General features: G+C 37.4%; 3 non-coding genes across 3 annotated transcripts; all 3 read right to left on the bottom strand.

The window, feature by feature from the left end:
• Positions 1-5412: 5412 nt before the first annotated feature.
• On the bottom strand, positions 5413-5483 carry TRNAG-GCC. Its single transcript has one exon. It is a non-coding gene; the product is annotated as a tRNA-Gly (tRNA).
• A 749-nt stretch (positions 5484-6232) lies between these two features.
• Positions 6233-6303, bottom strand: TRNAG-GCC. The gene has a single exon. It is a non-coding gene; the product is annotated as a tRNA-Gly (tRNA).
• A 2979-nt stretch (positions 6304-9282) lies between these two features.
• TRNAG-GCC lies at positions 9283-9353 on the bottom strand. The gene has a single exon. It is a non-coding gene; the product is annotated as a tRNA-Gly (tRNA).
• Positions 9354-10621: the final 1268 nt, after the last annotated feature.

Genomic DNA, 10621 nt, shown 5'->3' with positions numbered 1-10621 from the left:
TGACAACCCAAGTTTGAAAAATATGCAATAATAATATCATCATAGCATATCTTAAATATGCACCAGCCAAGAATCAAACTCGAGTGTATCCTGAGGCAAGGTACTATTCTACCACTAGACCACTAATGCATCCACCTTTAGGTCGGTCCATAATGCACTCGTATTTTAGTAATGCAGTTCTTCTGAAACCCTCAACTTGTAACAAATCGAAAGTTTGAACATTTTGCACTAATATCATAGGTAATCTTCAAGATGCACCAGTCGAGAATCAAACTAGGTCTGTATCGTGGTATGGTACTATTCTACCACTAAACCACTGGTGCATGTACCTCGATAGTGCAACTCGTGAAATCTATAAATCTAAATGATATAGTGACAAACCCAAGTTTGAAAAATATGGGTACTAATATCATCATAGCATATCTTCAACAAGATGAACAAGCCAAGACTCGAACTCAGGTATGTATCATGGTAGCGTACTATTCTACCACTAGACCACTAATGCATCCACCTTTAGGCCGATCCATAATGCACTCGTATTTTAGTAATGTAGTTCTTCTAAAGCCCTCAACTTTTTGTTTCACCTCTCGATTTAAAAAATAAGGCTCCATAGTGCTACTCGTGAAATCTATAAATTTAAATGATAGATTGTAACAAATCGAAGTTTGAACATTTTGCACTAATATAATCATAGGTAATCTTCAAGATGCACCAGTCGAGAATCGATTTGGGTCTGTATCTTGGCATGGTACTATTCTACCACTAGACCACTGGTGCATGTACCTTTGGGCAAATAAAAATCGTACTCGTATTTTGGTCCTGCAGTTCTTCTGAAGCCCTCAACTTTTAGTTTCACCTCTCGATTTAGAAACAAAAAACTCGATAGTGCTACTCGGAAAATCTATAAATTTAAATGATATAGTGACAAACCCAAGTTTGAAAAATATGCAATAATAATATCATCATAGCATATCAAGCAAGGTACTATTCTACCACTAGACCACTAGTGCATCCACCTTTAAGCCGGTCCATAATGCACTCGTATTTTAGTAATGCAGTTCTTCTGAAGCCCTCAACTTTTAGTTTCACCTCTCGATTTAAAAATGAAGGCTCCATAGTGCTACTCGTGAAATCTATAAATTTAAATGATAGATTGTAACAAACCGAAGTTTGAACATTTTGCACTAATATCATCATAGGCAATCTTCAAGATGCACCAGTCGTGAATCGAACTGGGTTGAACATTTTGCACTAATATCATCATAGGCAATCTTCAAGATGCACCAGTCGTGAATCGAACTGGGTCTGTATCGTGGTATGGTACTATTCTGCCACTAGACAACTAGTGCATGTACCTTTTGGCCAATAAAATACGAACTCATATTTTGGTCCTGCTCTTCTTCTGAAAACTAGTGCATGTACCTTTTGGCCAATAAAATACGAACTCATATTTTGGTCCTGCTCTTCTTCTGAAGCCCTCAACTTTTAGTTTCACCTCTCGATTTAAAAATGATGGCTCCATAATGCTACTCGTGAAATCTATAAATTTAAATGATAGATTGTAACGAACCGAAAGTTGAACCTTTTGCACTAATATCATCATAGGTAATCTTCAAGATGCACCATTGAGAATCGAACTGGGTCTGTATCGTGGTATGGTACTATTCTACCACTAGACCACTAGTGCATGTACCTTTGGGCCAATAAAAAACGTACTCGTATTTTGGTCCTACAGTCTTTAGGATGATACAGTCGAGAATCAAACTCGTGTCTGTACCATGGCATGGTACTATTCTACCACTAGACCACTAGTACATCAAAATTTAGGCCAGTCGTGTCTGTACCATGGCATGGTACTATTCTACCACTAGACCACTAGTACATCAAAATTTAGGCCAGTCCAAAATGTACTCGTATTTTGGTAATGCATTTCTTCTGAAGCCCTCAACTTTTAGTTTCACCTCTCGATTTAAAAATGAAGGCTCCATAGTGCTACTCGTGAAATCTATAAAATTAAATGATAGATTGTAACAAACCGAAAGTTGAACATTTTGCACTAATATCATCATAGGCAATCTTCAAGATGCACCAGTCGTGAATCGAACTGGGTCTGTATCGTGGTATGGTACTATTCTGCCACTAGACAACTAGTGCATGTACCTTTTGGCCAATAAAATACGAACTCATATTTTGGTCCTGCTCTTCTTCTGAAGCCCTCAACTTTTAGTTTCACCTCTCGATTTCAAAAAGAAGTCTCCATAGTGCTACGCGTGAAATCTATAAATGTAAATGATAGATTGTAACGAACCGAAAGTTGAACCTTTTGCACTAATATCATCATAGGTAATCTTTAAGATGCACTAGTCGAGAATCGAACTGGATCTGTATCGTGGTATGGTACTATTCTACCACTAGACCACTAGTACATCAAAATTTAGGCCAGTCCAAAATGTACTCGTATTTTGGTAATGCATTTCTTCTGAAGCCCTCAACTTTTAGTTTCATCTCTCGATTTNATAGGCAATCTTCAAGATGCACCAGTCGTGAATCGAACTGGGTCTGTATCGTGGTATGGTACTATTCTGCCACTAGACAACTAGTGCATGTACCTTTTGGCCAATAAAATACGAACTCATATTTTGGTCCTGCTCTTCTTCTGAAGCCCTCAACTTTTAGTTTCACCTCTCGATTTAAAAATGATGGCTCCATAATGCTACTCGTAAAATCTATAAATTTAAATGATAGATTGTAACGAACCGAAAGTTGAACCTTTTGCACTAATATCATCATAGGTAATCTTCAAGATGCACCATTGAGAATCGAACTGGGTCTGCATCGTGGTATGGTACTATTCTACCACTAGACCACTAGTGCATGTACCTTTGGGCCAATAAAAAACGTACTCGTATTTTGGTCCTACAGTCTTTAGGATGATACAGTCGAGAATCAAACTCGTGTCTGTACCATGACATGGTACTATTCTACCACTAGACCACTAGTACATCAAAATTTAGGCCAGTCCATAATGTACTCGTATTTTGGTAATGCATTTCTTCTGAAGCCCTCAACTTTTAGTTTCATCTCTCGATTTAATGTACTCGTATTTTGGTAATGCATTTCTTCTGAAGCCCTCAACTTTTAGTTTCATCTCTCGATTTAAAAATGAAGGCTCCATAGTGCTACTCGTGAAATCTATAAAATTAAATGATAGATTGTAACAAACCGAAAGTTGAACATTTTGCACTAATATCATCATAGGTAATCTTCAAGATGAACCAGTTGAGAATCGAACTGGGTCTGTATCGTGGTATGGTACTATTCTACCACTAGACCACTAGTGCACGTACCTTTGGGCCAATAAAAAACGTACTCGTATTTTGGTCATGCAGTCTTTAGGATGATACAGTCGAGAATCGAACTCGAGTCTGTACCATGGCAGGGTACTATTTTACCACTAGACCACTGGTACGTCCAAATTTAGGCCAGTCCATATGTACTCGTATTTTGGTAATGCATTTCTTCTGAAGCCCTCAACTTTTAGTTTCACCTCTCGATTTAAAAAAGAAGGCTCCATAGTGCTACTCGTGAAATCTATACATTTAAATGATAGATTGTAACAAACCGAAAGTTGAACATTTTGCACTACTATCATCATAGGTAATCTTCAAGATGCACCAGTCGAGAATCGAACTGGGTCTGTATCGTGGTATGGTACTATTCTACCACTAGACCACTAGTGCATGTAACTTTGGGCCCGATTTAAAATAGAAGGCTCCATAGTGCTACTCGTGAAATCTATAAATTTGAATGATAGATTGTAACAAACCGAAGTTTGAACATTTTGCACTAATATCATCATAGGTAATCTTTAAGAATGATAGATTGTAACAAACCGAAGTTTGAACATTTTGCACTAATATCATCATAGGTAATCTTTAAGATGCACTAGTCGAGAATCGAACTGGATCTGTATCGTGGTATGGTACTATTCTACCACTAGACCACTAGTGCATTTACCTTTGGGCCAATAAGAAACGTACTCGTATTTTGGTAATACAGTTCTTCTGAAGCCCTCAACTTTTAGTTTCACCTCTCGATTTAAAAAAGAAGGCTCCATAGTGCTACTCGTGAAATCTATAAATTTAAATGATAGATTGTAACAAACTGAAGTTTGAACATTTTGCACTAATATCATCATAGGTATTCTTCAAGATGCACCAGTCGAGAATCGAACTGGGTCTGTATCGTGGTATGCTACTTTGTTACCACTAAAGCATGTACCTTAGGGCAAAAAAAAAAACGAGCTTGTCTTCAAGATGCGATGCACCAACCAAGAATTGAACTCAAGTTTGTACTGTGGCAAGGTACTATTCAACAACTAGACCAATAGTGCATCCACTTTAGACTTGTCCATAATGTACTCATATTTTGGTAATGCAGTTCTTCTGAAGCCCTCAACTTTTAGTTTCACCTCTCGATTTAAAAAAGAAGGCTCCATAGTGCTACGCGTGAAATCTATAAATGTAAATGATAGATTGTAACAAACCGAAGTTTGAACATTTTGCACTAATATCATCATAGGTAATCTTCAAGATGCACTAGTCGAGAATCGAACTGAGACTGTATCGTGGAACGGTACTATTCTACCACTAGACCACTAGTGCATGTACCTTTGGCCCAATAAAAAACATACTCGTATTTTGGAACTGTAGTTCTTCTGAAGCCCTCAAGTTTTAGTTTCACCTCTCGATTTCAAAAAGAAGGCTCCATAGTGCTACGCGTGAAATCTATAAATGTAAATGATAGATTGTAACAAACCGAAGTTTGAACATTTTGCACTAATATCATCATAGGTAATCTTCAAGATGCACCAGTCGAGAATCGAACTGAGACTGTATCGTGGAACGGTACTATTCTACCACTAGACCACTAGTGCATGTACCTTTGGCCCAATAAAAAACATACTCGTATTTTGGAACTGTAGTTCTTCTGAAGCCCTCAAGTTTTAGTTTCACCTCTCGATTTCAAAAAGAAGGCTCCATAGTGCTACTCGTGAAATCTATAAATGTAAATGATAGATTGTAACAAACCGAAGTTTGAACATTTTGCACTAATATCATCATAGGTAATCTTCAAGATGCACTAGTCGAGAATCGAACTGGGACTGTATCGTGGTATGATACTATTCTACCACTTGACCACTAGCGCATGTACCTTTGGGCCAATAAAAAACGTACTCGTATTTTGGTCCTACAGCTCTTCTGAAGCCCTCAACTTTTAGTTTCAACTCTCGATAAAAAAAAAAAAAGCTCGATAGTGCTACTCGGGAAATTTATAAATTTAAATGATATAGTGACAAACCCAAGAAATTCGAAAAGTATGCAATAATATCATCATAGCATCTCTTCAAGATGCACCAGCCGAGAATCGAACTCGGGTCTGTACCGTGGCAGGGTACTATTCTACCACTAGACCACTAGTGCAACCAACTTTAGGTCTATCCATAATTTACTCGAAATTTCGTACTGCAGTTCTTCTGAAGCCCTCAACTTTTAGTTTCACCTCTCGATTTAAAAATGAAAGCTCCATAGGACTACTCGCGAAATCTATAAATGTAAATGATAGATTGTAACAAACCGAAGTTTGAACATTTTGCACTAATATCATCATAGGTAATCTTCAAGATGCACCAGTCGAGAATCGAACTGAGACTGTATCGTGGAACGGTACTATTCTACCACTAGACCACTAGTGCATGTACCTTTGGCCCAATAAAAAACATACTCGTATTTTGGAACTGTAGTTCTTCTGAAGCCCTCAAGTTTTAGTTTCACCTCTCGATTTCAAAAAGAAGGCTCCATAGTGCTACGCGTGAAATCTATAAATGTAAATGATAGATTGTAACAAACCGAAGTTTGAACATTTTGCACTAATATCATCATAGGTAATCTTCAAGATGCACTAGTCGAGAATCGAACTGGGACTGTATCGTGGTATGATACTATTCTACCACTTGACCACTAGCGCATGTACCTTTGGGCCAATAAAAAACGTACTCGTATTTTGGTCCTACAGCTCTTCTGAAGCCCTCAACTTTTAGTTTCAACTCTCGATATAAAAAAAAAAAAGCTCGATAGTGCTACTCGGGAAATTTATAAATTTAAATGATATAGTGACAAACCCAAGAAATTCGAAAAGTATGCAATAATATCATCATAGCATCTCTTCAAGATGCACCAGCCGAGAATCGAACTCGGGTCTGTACCGTGGCAGGGTACTATTCTACCACTAGACCACTGGTGCAACCAACTTTAGGTCTGTCCATAATTTACTCGAAATTTCGTACTGCAGTTCTTCTGAAGCCCTCAACTTTTAGTTTCACCTCTCGATTTAAAAATGAAAGCTCCATAGGACTACTCGCGAAATCTATAAATGTAAATGATAGATTGTAACAAACCGAAGTTTGAATATTTTGCACTAATATCATCATAGGTAATCTTCAAGATGAACCAGTCGAGAATCGAACTGGAACTGTATCGTGGTATGGTACTATTCTACCACTAGACCATTAGTACATTTACCTTTGGGCCAATAAAAAACATACTCGTATTTTGGAACTGTAGTTCTTCTGAAGCCCTCAAGTTTTAGTTTCACCTCTCGATTTCAAAAAGAAGGCTCCATAGTGCTACGCGTGAAATCTATAAATGTAAATGATAGATTGTAACAAACCGAAGTTTGAACATTTTGCACTAATATCATCATAGGTAATCTTCAAGATGAACCAGTCGAGAATCGAACTGGAACTGTATCGTGGTATGGTACTATTCTACCACTAGACCATTAGTACATTTACCTTTGGGCCAATAAAAAACATACTCATATTTTGGAACTGCAATTCTTCTGAAGCCCTCACTTTTAGCACCTCTCGATTTAAAAACAAAAAGCTCGGTAGTGCTATTTAAATGATATAGTGACAAAGGAAAGTTCGAAAAGTATGCAACAATATCACCATAGATTATCTTCAAGATGCACCAGCCGAGAGTCGAACTCGGGTCTGTATCGTGACAGGGTACTATTCTACCACTAGACTACTGGTACATCAAACTTTAGGACTGTCCATAATGTACTCGTAATTTGGTACAACAGTTCTTCTGAAGCCCTCAACTTTTAGTTTCACCTCTCGATTTAAAACAGAAGGCTCCATAGTGCTACTCGTGAGATCTATAAATTTAAATGATAGAATGTAACAAACCAAAGTTTTAACATTTTGCATTAATATCATCATAGGTAATCTTCGAGATTCACCAATTGAGAACTAAACTGGGTATGTATCGTGGTATGGTACTATTCTACCACTAGACCACTGGTGCATCCAACTTTAGGCCTGTATATAATGTACTCGTATTTTGGTAATGCAGTTCTTCTGAAGCCCTCAACTTTTTGTTTCACCTCTCGATTTAAAAAAGAAGGCTCCATAGTGCTACTCGTGAAATCTATAAATGTAAATGATAGATTGTAACAAACCGAAGTTTGAACATTTTGCACTAATATCATCATAGGTAATCTTCAAGATGCACCAGTCGAGAATCGAACTGGGACTGTATCGTGGTATGGTACTATTCTACCACTAGACCACTAGTGCATGTACCTTTGGGCCAATACAAAACATACTCGTATTTTGGAACTGCAGTTCTTCTGAAGCCCTCAACTTTTAGTTTCACCTCTCGATTAAAAAAACAAGGCTCCATAGTGCTACGCGTGAAATCTATAAATTTAAATGATAGATTGTAACAAACCGAAGTTTGAACATTTTGCACTAATATCATCATAGGTAATCTTCATAAATGATAGATTGTAACAAACCGAAGTTTGAACATTTTGCACTAATATCATCATAGGTAATCTTCAAGATGCACTAGTCGAGAATCGAACTGGGACTGTATCGTGGTATGGTACTATTCTACCACTAGACCACTAGCGCATGTACCTTTGGGCCAATAAAAAACGTACTCGTATTTTGGTCATGTAGTTCATCTGAAGCCCTCAACTTTTAGTTTCAACTCTCGATTTAAAAACAAAATGCTCGATAGAGATACTCGGGAAACTTATCAATTTAAATTATATAGTGACAAACCCAAGTTCGAAAAGTATGCAATAATATCATCATAGCTTCTCTTCAAGATACACCAGCAAGAATTGAAATTGAACTCGGGTTTGTATCGTAGCAGGGTACTATTCTACCACTAGACCACTAGTCCAACCAACTTTAGGCCTGTCCATAATTTACTCGTAATTTGGTACTGCAGTTCTTCTGAAGCACTCAACTTTTAGTTTCACCTCTCGATTTAAAAACGAAGGCTCCATAGTGCTACGCGTGAAATCTATAAATGTAAATGATAGATTGTAACAAACCGAAGTTTGAACATTTTGCACTAATATCATCATAGGTAATCTTCAAGATGCACCAGTCGAGAATCGAACTGAGACTGTATCGTGGAACGGTACTATTCTACCACTAGACCACTAGTGCATGTACCTTTGGCCCAATAAAAAACATACTCGTATTTTGGAACTGTAGTTCTTCTGAAGCCCTCAAGTTTTAGTTTCACCTCTCGATTTCAAAAAGAAGGCTCCATAGTGCTACGCGTGAAATCTATAAATGTAAATGATAGATTGTAACAAACCGAAGTTTGAACATTTTGCACTAATATCATCATAGGTAATCTTCAAGATGCACTAGTCGAGAATCGAACTGAGACTGTATCGTGGAATGGTACTATTCTACCACTAGACCACTAGTGCATGTACCTTTGGGCCAATAAAAAACATACTCGTATTTTGGAACTGTAGTTCTTTTGAAGCCCTCAACTTTTAGTTTCACCTCTCGATTTAAAAAAGAAGGCTCCATAGTGCTACGCGTTAAATCTATAAATGTAAATGATAGATTGTAACAAACCGAAGTTTGAACATTTTGCACTAATATCATCATAGGTAATCTTCAAGATGCACTAGTCGAGAATCGAACTGGGACTGTATCGTGGTATGATACTATTCTACCACTTGACCACTAGCGCATGTACCTTTGGGCCAATAAAAAACGTACTCGTAATTTGGTACTGCAGTTCTTCTGAAGCCCTCAACTTTTAGTTTCAACTCTCGATATAAAAAAAAAAAAGCTCGATAGTGCTACTCGGGAAATTTATAAATTTAAATGATATAGTGACAAACCCAAGAAATTCGAAAAGTATGCAATAAATATCATCTCATAGCATCTCTTCAAGATGCACCAGCCGAGAATCGAACTCGGGTCTGTACCGTGGCAGGGTACTATTCTACCACTAGACCACTGGTGCAACCAACTTTAGGTCTGTCCATAATTTACTCGAAATTTCGTACTGCAGTTCTTCTGAAGCCCTCAACTTTTAGTTTCACCTCTCGATTTAAAAATGAAAGCTCCATAGGACTACTCGCGAAATCTATAAATGTAAATGATAGATTGTAACAAACCAAAGTTTGAACATTTTGCACTAATATCATCATAGGTAATCTTCAAGATGCACTAGTCGAGAATCGAACTGGGACTGTATCGTGGAATGATACTATTCTACCACTTGACCACTAGCGCATGTACCTTTGGGCCAATAAAAAACATACTCGTATTTTGGAACTGTAGTTCTTCTGAAGCCCTCAACTTTTAGTTTCACCTCTCGATTTAAAAATGAAAGCTCCATAGGTCTACTCGCGAAATCTATAAATGTAAATGATAGATTGTAACAAACCGAAGTTTGAACATTTTGCACTAATATCATCATAGGTAATCTTCAAGATGCACTAGTCGAGAATCGAACTGGGACTGTATCGTGGTATGATACTATTCTACCACTTGACCACTAGCGCATGTACCTTTGGGCCAATAAAAAACATACTCGTATTTTGGAACTGTAGTTCTTCTGAAGCCCTCAACTTTTAGTTTCACCTCTCGATTTAAAAATGAAAGCTCCATAGGACTACTCGCGAAATCTATAAATGTAAATGATAGATTGTAACAAACCGAAGTTTGAACATTTTGCACTAATATCATCATAGGTAATCTTCAAGATGCACCACTCGAGAATCGAACTGAGACTGTATCGTGGAATGGTACTATTCTACCACTATACCACTAGTGCATGTACCTTTGGGCCAATAAAAAACATACTCGTATTTTGGAACTGTAGTTCTTCTGAAGCCCTCAAGTTTTAGTTTCACCTCTCGATTTCAAAAAGAAGGCTCCATAGTGCTACGCGTGAAATCTATAAATGTAAATGATAGATTGTAACACACCTAAGTTTGCACATTTTGCACTAATATCATCATAGGTAATCTTCAAGATGCACTAGTCGAGAATCGAACTGGGACTGTATCGTGGTATGATACTATTCTACCACTTGACCACTAGCGCATGTACCTTTGGGCCAATAAAAAACGTACTCGTATTTTGGTCCTACAGCTCTTCTGAAGCCCTCAACTTTTAGTTTCAACTCTCAATATAAAAAAAAAAAGCTCGATAGTGCTACTCGGGAAATTTATAAATTTAAATGATATAGTGACAAACCCAAGAAATTCGAAAAGTATGCAATAA

This window comes from Cucurbita maxima, unplaced genomic scaffold, assembly GCF_002738345.1.
Source record: "Cucurbita maxima cultivar Rimu unplaced genomic scaffold, Cmax_1.0 Cma_Scf00055, whole genome shotgun sequence".
Classification (NCBI taxonomy): Eukaryota; Viridiplantae; Streptophyta; class Magnoliopsida; order Cucurbitales; family Cucurbitaceae; genus Cucurbita; species Cucurbita maxima.
The sequence above is the reverse complement of the archived record's forward strand: the minus strand, read 5'-3'. Positions and strand labels throughout refer to the sequence as shown.